The sequence below is a fragment of the Uloborus diversus genome, chromosome 9, assembly GCF_026930045.1.
Source record: "Uloborus diversus isolate 005 chromosome 9, Udiv.v.3.1, whole genome shotgun sequence".
Classification (NCBI taxonomy): Eukaryota; Metazoa; Arthropoda; class Arachnida; order Araneae; family Uloboridae; genus Uloborus; species Uloborus diversus.
Window position 1 is genome coordinate 2,654,436 of NC_072739.1, and position 13,025 is coordinate 2,667,460.

Here is a 13,025-nt window from a genome sequence, read left to right on the forward strand (position 1 = left end):
GCACCAATTTGGGTCCTTCACCCCAAATCTCTAGTCCTGTGAATGATATTCAACAGCCCCCCCCCCCCTGTTTCTACTTAAAAAAAAACTACTGTTGACGATTAATTAACAATTATCCTCCATAATCTGCTGTCTGAACCGGATTTATGGCCGTCTAATGAGCGTGCTTCTTAACATTTCATAACTCTGGAGGTGGAATTTGCTTGTTACGGTTGAAGTTCTATTCCAAATAAAGTTTTTTTTTTTATAAGAATAATTATTGTCACTTTTCCCTCATTTGCCCGCTCAATAATTTTAATTATTGAATCAACTGTTTCTTTCTTCAGAGACGTGGGTCTAACCTGCGATCTTCAAATAAAATGTGGTAAGCATATCTTAATTTATTGGGCCTTGCCTACTAGATTATTTAACCTTTAAGTTTTTTCCTAATTGAGACTGCTCAAAGTAGCCACTCGCTTTACCATTATCGATATACAGGGTGATTATAGTTAAAGTTCCATTTTCAAAACGCTGTAAAAATAAAACCACTGTCAGAATGACGTCAGATTTCAACAGCATATTATCGAAGAAGGGGGAAAAGTATGGCAAATGAAAAATAAATAGTTGAAATTTTTAGCAATAGATGGCGCTGTAAGCTTCATAACTTAATGTTCATGACAGCTGTTTGATTTGAATATTCTGACACTTGCAGTGGCATCTATTCTAAAAATACTAACTAGTATTTATTTTTCTTCTGCCATACGCTTTCCTCCTTCGTCGATAATATTCCATTCAAATTTGACGTCATTCTGACCAATGGTTTTAGTTTTACGGCGTTTTGAAAGTAGAATTTTAATTATAGTAACCACCCGGGGGTTATGTAAATCAAGAATGTGTAAAAGAAGTCAGCTGTCATGCGCTCGACTCATTGAAGTTGTTATAAAATGGCTGGGTCATTTCGCGTCTGAGAAGTTCACAATGACTGTCTCAATGAAAGATCGTGCTTTGCTGGGGGGAAACTCTACTCCAAGAATGGTGATTGTGCAAATTTAGCTCTGCAGAAGTTTCGGTCCCTGAATTATTTCAAAAAAGGCGTTGGTTTGATGACTGTCAAAGGTCTGGAGAAAATGATACCAAAGTTCGAAAAGACGGGTTCTTTTGCTATGCAACCTGGTAGAGGGAGGAAACGAATTGATTCGACGGCAGTGGAAGAAGTAGCCACCCCCAGGCAATGCAGGAGGAGTCGAATGGTGGTGTACAAACGTGTGGTGCACGTAGAATTGCTCGAACACTGGACAGACCTGTGACCACTGTACGCAAAATTTTACGTAACATTCTTCTGTGCTATCCATTCAAAATTACCCAGCTGCACGAGTTCCTGTTGACCTGTCAGCAAGAGAGACTTTTGCTTTGGAATTTCTTGCTCGCATGGAAGTTGACAATGAATGGCCGTGGAAGATTTTGTGAACTGACGAAGCTCACTTCCACCTGACAGATATGTGAATGCCCAGAATTGTCGAATATGGGCAACAGAAAATCCATACGCAAATAATCCAGAACCGCTTCATCCTGCAAAGGTCACAGTGTGGTGCGGGTTTATGGCATCATTTATCATAGCGTTATATTCTTTCGAAGAGGTTGGTGCGTCCGGTCCTGTTACTTGTACCGTAACTGGTAAGCGCTATGAATGCCTTTTGCGCAACCACGTCATTCTAACTCTACAGCAGCACGGATGCGTGGATGAAGTCATTTTTATGCAACATGGAGCACCTCCGCACATCGCGAATAAAGCGAAGCAGCTGCTGAAGCGGCATTTCAGAAATGCTAGAATTATCAGCCGCCATTTCCATACAGCCTGCCCGTTCAGATCACCTGATCTTAACCCGTGTGACTTCTGGCTATGGGTCTATCTGAAAGCTGTTGTGTTCCGATCGCAAACTTAGCTGAGCTGAAGGCACGCATTGCGCAACACATTTTAAACGTTAGCCCGGAAACACTTCGATCAGTTGTGGAACATGCTTTTTCTCGATTTCCACTTGTTTCCAAACAGGGTACAGCATACTGAACATATTTTGTGCCAGTCTCACGACAGTTAAAAACCAATTTCATGAAAGAATAAACGACCGGTATTAAATTATGATGCCTACAGCGGCATCTATTGCTAAAAATTTTATTTATTTAATTTTCATTTGCCATACGTTTTCTCCCTTCCTCGATAATATGCTATTGAAATCTGACGTCATTCTGACCAGTGGTTTTATTTTTACAGCGTTTTGAAAATGGAACTTTAATTATAATCACCCTGTATATTCATCGAATGGGCGATAGATCGTGGGCGCACATCGGATTGAGGACTTTGAAAGTGTTGTCTGAATTAGAACGGGATAGATTAAAATCCGCTAAGGGTGACAATAGTTGGGCTTTGCAGTTCACCTTTCAGAGGTTTGGCTCGGAAGGATCGCTGGATATTGATGATATTGATTATGTTTATGAGTTGAATCGTTGCTTTTTTAATTATAACGAGTAAGCAAAATAAAAAACTGGGAGTTAAAAATACAATCGAGTAAAACATCTCGTTTCTAACAGATTATCTGTGTACCTAAAAAATTACAATTTTCAATACACATCAGTTTGCCCTTCCTTTTGATTCATACGAAATATCATACAAGAGCACCATGAGCGATGTTGTGCATGCACGATTTTTCTTCTGACGTCGCAAGTGTATTTTGAGCTAAACTGTATTTTTTATGCAAATGTATAAACAATTCAAAAAAAGGCTACCTCTACATTCGGATGAATAAAACAAAAACGTCAGAATTTCATAGCCCATATCGATTAATATAAAACAATAAAATAAATAATTTACGAGCAGCGGAAGTAAGACTTACATTCCGCTTTTCATTCGAAACAGTAAAATTTCGATTCATCTCATACAGAAGTGATGAACCACAATGTTTTGAAAGTTGACCGAGTAAACGTACAATTACTCTCCCTCAGAGGTGTTCCCTCCATATACGCTGTATACCCTCAAACATTTTTCAGACAAATAGCGTATACCCTCAAGCTTAAAAAATTTTCATTTATAATTCAGGTTCTATCAGCACATTTTCAACTTTTCCTAAGGCAATAATATGATGGGGCTGCATGATTTTATAGAAAATTCCTTGGTATTTTGCATGCATTGTTACGCTCATATTTTAAATATAGTTATCCCTCGCTACTTCGCTCTTAGACTTTCGCGGCTTCTTCACTACATAGATGATTTTTCTGGATTTTTTTTTTTTTCAGATATAGTAATTAGCCTTTTTAATGCGTTCGTGTAAAAGTTTTCTACGTAATACCTTTAATGAGGATAAATGTAGAGAAAGAACGGGGGTATATACGGTCACTAACTGAAAATTAATTCATCATCGAACAAGTAGTGCTATTTTCATAGATTAGCAGTCTTAGTGTGTGAGAATTGCACGTGTGTGTGTAGTTTATTTCCCAATAATTAACAATGTGATATCTATTTCGTCTAATATACCTCCTTTATTCCTATTTTGCGCAATGTATCAAGTAACACAAATGTAATGGTGGCTAAGGGTGCTGTTTCATGTCTATCTATGTTAAAACCCTATTTAAATTGTTGTAAGAAAGTTTTCTGCGCTCCAATTAGGAAAATATTCGGTCTATAAATACAGAATTCTACTTCGCAGAAATTCAGTTATCGCGGTATAGCCTGGAACCAATTAATCGCGATAAACGAGGGTTGTTGATTTAATGAGAGTATTATTTTTGAAAAACGTATGGATCATCATCTAATACTTTTTCTGGTCCTCTTTAACTATCTAATCTCGGAGTGACCCAAGATAACTCTTTGAGAGTTAAAACCATAATAACGTATTTTGCTAATTTCAAAACAGATGATCTAACGTCTCGAGAAATTTAGAAAATGATTCTTTTAGTGGTGAAAAAGCGGATGCGCTTCGTGACCTGCTACTTTCCACGTGGCCCTACTGCTGGCCGATTTTGATAGGTCACCTAAGATTGACGTACAGCTCCGTCCAGTAGGAGTAGTGAATAGACTGGGACACCCTTAGGTCTTTTGGCAGTGTCGCACCTTTTGAAGGCCGATTACCATGGTCGCTTTTGAACTTATGCCGAGTTCAGTGGGAGGGTATAGACTTTGTGCAGGGGGTTTTTGGACACGCAAATCAAATCTCTTCCTGATTTGCTTACGACCGAAGCGCCAAGAAACCGACCAATTAAAAAAAATTAATGTTGGCCCCGGCACACCTCTTGGTAAGTTCCTGTGAAAGAAAATTTTTTGATCGAGGAGACGACGTTACTACTTCGTGATGTGGAGTATAAAAAAAATACCTGCTTTCTCGCGTACCTGTGGTGCGGAGCAATTTCTTACAAGTTTCGGAACTGTGTACCAGAGGCGCAACTGTTGTTGTACCGTTTTATCATTTACGTACGAACTGTACGCAATCTCAGAAAGTTCTCCGTTTGAGGCAATGTGTCAGTAAAATATCACGTATGTTAATTTCGGCAAACGAAAGTCTGTAAACATTGTAAATATATAAAAATAGCCCAGACTGCATGAATCAATTTTCAGTCCATGTAAACTGTATTATTACTTGGCAAAGTACGAGTAACACTTACTTTACGACTACGCCACAGTATTGAAAAGGGTAAACAATCCTTGTTGATTTTTCAGAGTGTTTTAAAGTGGGTTGTTCATTCACAATGGCATAAATAAATGGTTACTAATTATGAACCCTAAACCAGGAGTAATGATAAATGACACAAGCGGATGAATTTAAGCATTTTATTTCCTTCATGCTAATGTTAAAAAGTTGCTTTAGTAAGAAGAAACACTTTAAATGAGGAATAAAAATTTAAACAATAATTTACATAGCTATTACTTTTTTTAGAAAGTCTTTTTTTTTTTGGTTTTGCCTTGCTGTAAAAATTTCCACAAACTAATCAGATGTGAATTTAATAAGTCAATATTTCAAATGTAATTATCTTAAATAATTCTTCACAAATTTTTTTTTTTTTTTTGGTCATCTGTGATCAAACTTATCATTTACTAGACCGTGATGTAAACCGGCCGGGACACCAAATTTTTTTCCGAAAACCGGGACTGTTAAGGTCAAATAGGGACGTCTGACAAACCTACCTGTATGTTACAGTGTAAAAATTTATAAACAAAGTTTAAAAAAAAAAGATCGAATGCAAACATTTACAAAACTTGCGTACAAGTATTTCGGGGTTGCAAGGAAGCAAGCCCCTTTAAAGCATGAAAAATATTATATTTCGAAGAGAAATCGAGTCACACAATAAAAGCTAGACAGAGTAATATTTTATTATCGTTATAGAAAGTGAACGACATATAAACGAATAACTTTGTAGATGATGTAATGATTTCATTCACAAATAACTTTACGCAGTGCAACGAGTTGAAAAAAAATCATTATTGCCATCTATTGACAAGTAGAAGAAACATAAATGTTTTTGGATAAATATTATATCGATGAAGGAAAAAAAGTAAAATTTAGTTGAACTTTTGAAAGTAATGAAAATTACTCATAGTTTTTATAATTTCATTTTTTTTTTTCCTTTTTCTTTCTCGTTTTTTTTTTTTTTTTTTTTTTTGCAATACATAAAAGTTCTTGCACCTTTAGAGTATTAAGGCGCAAATCGCACATTTATACGATAATCTGTTGTTTTTCTGTAAATTTTATAATGTGTCAAGGAGTTTTCAGACCCCCTGTACATTCATGTTTCTTGCTTTAATGTCATCTGCTGTACTTAAGCTTTTTCATATGAGATTGCTTATTTGGCCTCTGTTGAACATAAAGCACGAAAAAAAGAAAAAAAAAAAAAAAAAAAAAAATCCGACGCTTCACTATTGTTGGTGAGGAACCCAAAACGTGTTTCTAAAAATGTCTCAAAAACTCATTTCTGTAGATACTACGCTTTACCTTGCCACGACAGTATAATTCAGTTATTATTATTATTTTTTTTTTAAATATCTTTTTTGGTAGTACACATAATGGTTTTTTGTTTACAAATGAATCCATTTGTTTATCGATACAATCATTTGCTCCAGCTTCTTTCAACATCCCTTTTTTTTTCTTTTGTTACATTTATTGTATTAGTACTTTCTTCGCGCAAATGACAATTCAAATTATTTATATGAGGCGCTGCAGTTTTCGGCTACTAGAGTAAAAGAAAATTTGCCTTTCATTCGCTAACAAACAATCATAAAGTGACATTTTTCACATCCTGTTACTTTCAGAGAGTCTCAGTTAGTCTTGGTTTAACGGACCAATACAATTCGGCAACTTCTTTCATACTGCTCGTAAAGATATAGCATCGTAAAAAGTTGTTAGGAGACACTTTTATAATGACTGCCAGTTTTTAAAACAGTTTATTCATTTATAAACATAAGTTGCAGCATTCTTTGTTCATTCTCTGACGAACAAAGATCAATTCACGTTGCGCGTTCGATTTTGCCAGATCGAACGTGTATTCATTCAGTCCTGCTCTTCGGATGCTTCAAGTTCTTGCTCGGGAGAGATCGGACACGAATGGCGGTGTTTAGGCACGTCGTCGAAATCATGTTCGGATAAATTTGCAGCGGTCTAATTCTGACGTCACAAGAATGGGTGGAGCTACGTAACCTTCTGACGTCACATCCTTTCTTTAGCTAGTTCATTTCAGTGAGCGCTATAAAATGGAGAAAAGCTACAATAGTGGACGCATAGTCTAAGGTTTTAACATTACAGATTAGTCCTGCCTTTAGACGCTTGTCCGAGACCGATGCCGAACGGATTAGACATCATTTCTATCACCATGCGTAAAGAGGTGATAAGCAGGACTATTTTTTGATATTGTTTCGATGTTCCACCCAATGAAATTCAAATTTTGACTTATATTGCAACAACCTGTTAAAAAGCCTGGTAGTTACATCGTAGCTTTGCTATTAACATTTTTTAATATGTTGACATTCTTCTAGTTAATAAAACAAGATTAAAAATAGTCTAATATATTTGGTCTTAAGTAACGGAGAAAATAAACGAAATTTGTACTTTTAGTAGCATCACATAAGCAGTTAGACTAACGTACTGATAGACCCGCATTCTGTGTGAGCTATGCATTTAGCGATCCGTCGAGCAGGCATGCTTCTTTGGAGGAATGATTGGTCTATTCCGGAAAGATAACTTTCACTGCAGCCAATAGGGACAAAAGAATCCATCTTTCAAGAACAAGCGGTGTTTGTTGCGCAACCTTTTTTAATCGTATTTACAAGAAAAGTTTTTGTGAATTCTTGTCCAGTCACTGGACACACATTGCAGCGTGCATGGAATGTGCGATAATTTTTGACTTCTGAATATTGTTAGGCGCATTTAGTAAGCAGACATACTAAAAGTACCCGTCCCTAGAGGGTGAGATAAAGGTGGGAGGAAGGAGGAAGGAAAATTTTGGGTTTTTCGAGAAAATGTCGGAAACGGTGGAAAAAATGAAGTTAAAATAAAAGTTCAGGCTAAATAAACTTCCTATGAAACTGTCTCTACACATATGTGTCAAATTTCTAATAATTTTCCGGGCATATGTTGTGAAAAATCGATGATTTTCGGGAAAATTCTCTTTTTGTCAAACATTTGCTCCTTGTTCCTCCCGGGATCATTATTCAGGAAATTCATTATCGGCAAAGCTGTAGAGCTTTAAATTTCCCTCAATTTAATATGCTATTTTGTTATATTATATTCAACCAATAAAAAGTTACAAAATTTGAAACACACACTTTCATGGCAAAAAATGGAACATTTGCCATTCACAAATTTCAAACTGACTCGAAAGGATCGCGCACTTCCTCTATCTTAAGTAAATTCGGCAATCCTGATGGACAATAAAGAAGTATTTGTGGATTACTACAACTAAAATGATGTTAATGAGGGGTGGGGGCGTGAAATTGTGACAAGGGGAAATGAAAGAGTAAGAAGTGTAACATCAAGCATTTTTTAATACGAATACGTATATGAAAAGCAGCTTGTAAAACGAACTTTGTGACAAAAGCTGGGCGGGAGGGGGCAAAAAATGTGGAAAAAAAAATTCACATTATTTATATGGACAGCCCTTTACCAAGGAAACGGACGAAAATTTACGTAATTACGCATGTGCAGTATGAAATTGCGGACTGAGGACGTACAGAAAGTCAGCGCTATACATACTGTTTAAGGAAATTGATGACGACATTGATTTAATTTAATTTGAATTTGTTGTTACTGAGGATACCTAGTCTACAAAACTGTTAGGCAAAAAGAGAAAACTGTAAAAATCATATGGACATCAATGTCAGTTAGAAAATTGAAACGACGGTATACAAGATTTTTGTCCAACTTTCATAACGGTCAGCTGATAAATCCGCTAATGATGAAGCTGTTGAAAAACAAGACAAATACCCGCCGAGCTTAAGGTAATGTTGACGTTGATATTGCGACCGACGGCTCTCATCAGATGGCAAAATTTTTTGATAGCTGTCGTTTGAGAGGAAGTTCTCCTGGTTGTTCTCTTAATAGCCAAATCCAACTGATCACCACACTCTGCTGTGAAAATGTATCAGAATACTAAAATCATACAACATGCATCAAATGCATATATTAAGAGTTCTTTCCCTGAAACCACTGACGTTGCTGGGGTCACATGTATCTCTAATGGTATGGTGCTGTAGCCACAGTAGAAAAGTCCCTGAACGAGTTCCGTTACAGATCATTTATGAAAGTAGCTGCACACATCAAGACTGATCTCCAACACTTCCGTACCACCAGGTACATCTGTTAACCATAGTTTGTGTTTTAGTTATCCCCAAATACTTCTTTATTGTTCATTAGGATCAGGGGTGCCAGAATTAAGAAGAGTAAATACCGGATAAGCTTCTAGGCGGGAAAAGGGGGAGGGGCTATTTTTGAGACGTCTATTCGTGATAAATCTGAGAAATTTAATCGCAACAAAGCATTAAACCTTACAAAATGTCGCTTATCAAAGCATAAAAATCGTTTTCTTTGTGATTGACGACGCATTTAGCCGTCCCGTATGAAAGTTCCCCGGGACGCGAGACAATTTTTCAAAATACGGGACTGTCTCTTAAAATCTGGGACGTCTGGCAACGATGATCAGGATTGTCGAATTCATTGAGGAAAGAGGAAGTGCGATCCTTTCGAGTCACTTTGATATTTGTGAAGGGCAAGTGTTCCATTTTTTGCCATGAAAGTACGTGTTTGAAATTCTGTAACTTTTGGGTGGTTGAATAAAATGAAACAAAACACCACATCAAATTAAAGGAAATTTAAAGTTCTACAACTTTGTCATTCACTATTTTCATGAACACTGATCCTGGGAGGCACTATGAGCAAATGTTTGACAAAAAGAGAGAATTTTTCCGAAAATTATCGATTTTTCATAACCCGGAAAATTGTTGAAAATCTGACAAAATTGTGTAGAAACAGTTTCGTAGGAAGTTTATTTAGCTTGAATTTTCATTTTAACGCACTTTTCATCGTTTCTGACATTTTCTCGAAAACCCCAAAATTTTCTTCCCCCCTCCCTCCCACCTTCAGCTCACCAGCTAAGGGCGAGGACTTTTAGTATGTTTACATACTAACTACCCCTAACAATATTCTGAAGTCAAAAATTAGCGCATATTCCATGCACGCTACGTCCCTGTTTTGAGCAATCATTTACTGGACTATTCTTTGTTTTCTGCATTCTATGTAGGTGCATCCTTTTATTACGATCATGGAAAAACATGTTTTGAAAATATAAGTTTCGTTATAAAAGACTCTTTTCCATCTGAATCGTCCCGTTAGGTTACAATTATTAATTAATCTCCGATACATAATACAAGTGTAAGATTCCAGCTTTTAAAGTTTCTTTTTTTTTTAAATTTCCTACGTTGATTTTGAGAGTATTCATTTTGAAAAGCAAAGCAATAAAACTAAAGTTGTTTAAAATTTCACAGCTAATTTTAAGCACAAAATAAAGCTATGTTTTTTGAAAACAAAATCCTGCTGGAGATTGGTTTAGAAAAACGCTGCAATTATACTGCTATTTTGCATGTTAATTTGAATTACGAAAAATGTTGTTTTTTTTTAAATGTTGATTTGTTGTTTCCATTTATGTACTTTATTATTCATACTAGAAAATCGTTTGTCAAGGTATGACGGGTGAAAATTCCTTCTACATTTGAACGAAGAAATTGCCTGCTTGGTGATGTTTTGATAGTTGAAATGGTAACCCTAACTCCAGTGGATAAACCCTAAACTCCAGTGGGTAACGTTCATTGTTGACCATTTTTTTCGTTTCTCCATTCCCCTGAAAGGACATCTTACCAAGAAAACTGTTAAGTTACCACATCGAGTTCAGCCTCGTCTCAATATAGCCTTACCCTGCATGATATTCTTACCAAAACATATTATCTAATTATCATGTTCTGGCGGGAGTTTAATTGCTGAAAATTGCGCGATACTCGATCATTGGCTGCTATACATATGAGGATAGTATCAATCATTCTTCGTAATTATTAAAAATTCGAATTAAAAAACAGAAGTAACTCTCGCCGAAATTAAGATAGAGAATAAGAACAAATTGCATATGACGTAGAGAAATCTGCTCTTTCTAAAAATGTATAATATAGATTTGTGCTTGTAATACCCCCCCCCCCTCCTATATTCGGGAATGTATGTGAAAATTGGTTCTTAAATAGAGGCGTCCTTTCTTCGGAGGTAGATGAATTCATGCATGTTATGTAAACTCAGCCTAATTTCATAATAAACGTTAAACTAATAACGGTTGAGATAACATATTGAAAGCGTTTTTTTACTGTATACTAAACAAAATGTAATTCAAACTGGAAAATAAATAAATAAATAAATAAAATTGTATCAACAATTTTGTAGTATCAACGTTCTGTAACTGATTTTCATCAATTATAGTTTTTTATTCATGTGTTTCATTCAAAAACACTATGATGTAAGTTTCTGCATTTCTTTGATCTATTGTCTTACGAGAGAGATCTGAAGTGTCATCGATTGGAAAATTCTTGAAATAAAATTTTTAATTCTGGGGGACAAAAACCTACGGCCCACCATATGAAGTTTCAGCATGAATTATTTTTTAATCATTAACCGTTTTCCTGTTATACGATTTTGAAAAACATTCAGTCTATTTCAGGACACCCTGTATTTGCTGTGTGTGTCTTTATTTGATGATTAAGATGTTTGAAATCAGAAGGATAGAGCATAACAATGTGATTGTTAACGCCAAAAGTCATTGTTCGCTATTTAGCAAATTCGAAGAAATCTTGTGCCCTCAGTGCAGTGACGCAGCTAGGCGGAGGATTTGAGATGACCCCCAACCTCTCAGAACCCTTGGTTTTAACACATACTGTCAATCCTAACACCGCAAACTTTCTTCGATTATACATTTCAAGTGGCCTCTGGGCCATGAACAGTGAAAAAATCAGTTTTGGCACACATGCCACAAATTTCAGTGAAAATTTTAATTTAAGTAATTCATGCATGAGTGAATACAATGTATGAAAGTTTTAAAACTCTCTGTTGCTTCGTTCCTGACGTAAAAAATGGATGCTTACGATAAGCCTAAATTTTCAGAGTTCATGGCAGCCAGTTTGCGACTCAATAGCTCCGTAAGTTATGAACATACATTAAAAAAAAAAAAAGAAAAGAAAATTAATTTTTCTAGAAAAATCTCCATGAAGAAAGATGGGGGAAAAAAATGAAGGCAGCTTTTATTAAATCTTAGACATTAAGAAGTATTAAAATCTTGTCAATATCTTCAAATTGTTTGTCAACCTATCTCTTTTGATTGAAAAACAGCAGAAAAATATACACAGTGGAAAACCTTTTATGGTTAACTGCCTGGTTTAATTCTGCAATTGATTTCGAATTTCGTAATAATAATGAAATCGTATTTTAAAAAAACTAAAATTTTTCGAAGTCTTCATCTCCCCTCCTCCCATTATTTTAGACGCTTGTTTGAATATAAAGGAATGCCCCTAATTCGCTGAATTTTTTAACGTAACATGTGTCATTTAGATTATACCCAATTTTCGTTACTGCCTTCAGTGTGTTTTGTCATTAGAAAAACTTGAGTAAAGGTAAAATTTCATCAGTTATGGCCATTTATTGCAGGTGCAGGACTATTTTACCATTTGTTTCAGGTTTCATTTTCTTTAAACTGTGCTTGAATAAACGGTCCCATAATTATTGCGAAGTATATAGTAGTACATAGTATTCCATTTCGCATAACTATATTTAATTGTGCAAGCGAAAGATGTATTTTTTCAAGAAAGTTTCGATGAAACTAGGGAGGCTAAAAGGGATGAAAGCTATCATGTCAGCTAGACTAAAAGAACATGATGAATTTAAATACGAGAACCATCTTGTCTGCTTCTTAATTGCTCTGAGAATTGGCAAATTGTTTGAGAAATTTGGTTGAGCCATAAAGACAATAATTGACGAAATGCACTCAATTATTTCAGTCAACCTGCTATGATAGTGTAACGGATCCGGTGAGACTTCCAACTAACTTGAAAGGACGACACAGTTCTTGATAAAAACACAGGAGCTTTATTTCTACTCTATACAGGAGAAATCGATAACAACTGCTATGTTAATCATCAGCAATTAAACAAGTATCACTCAACACCGTAAACTCAACGGTTTTACACGTATTTACTTCCAAATACGAAAACAACACAGCGAAATGCCTCGCAATAAACAGAGCTAATACACTCTCAGTACGAATTCTCAATCGAAACTAAACTTTTTATCACGCGGGACGCTTTTATAAACATCGAAAGAAATCTCTCAAATATTCCACAAGGTTCCAAACGCTTCTGGAAAATAGTAGACCGTTATCAAATTTTATCAATGAACAAAAAGGAAATAGGGGGATCGTATACTTTAGCCGAATGTATAGAGGTCGAATATTTATTACGGGAAACTATTTACAGGTTACGTTACTACAAT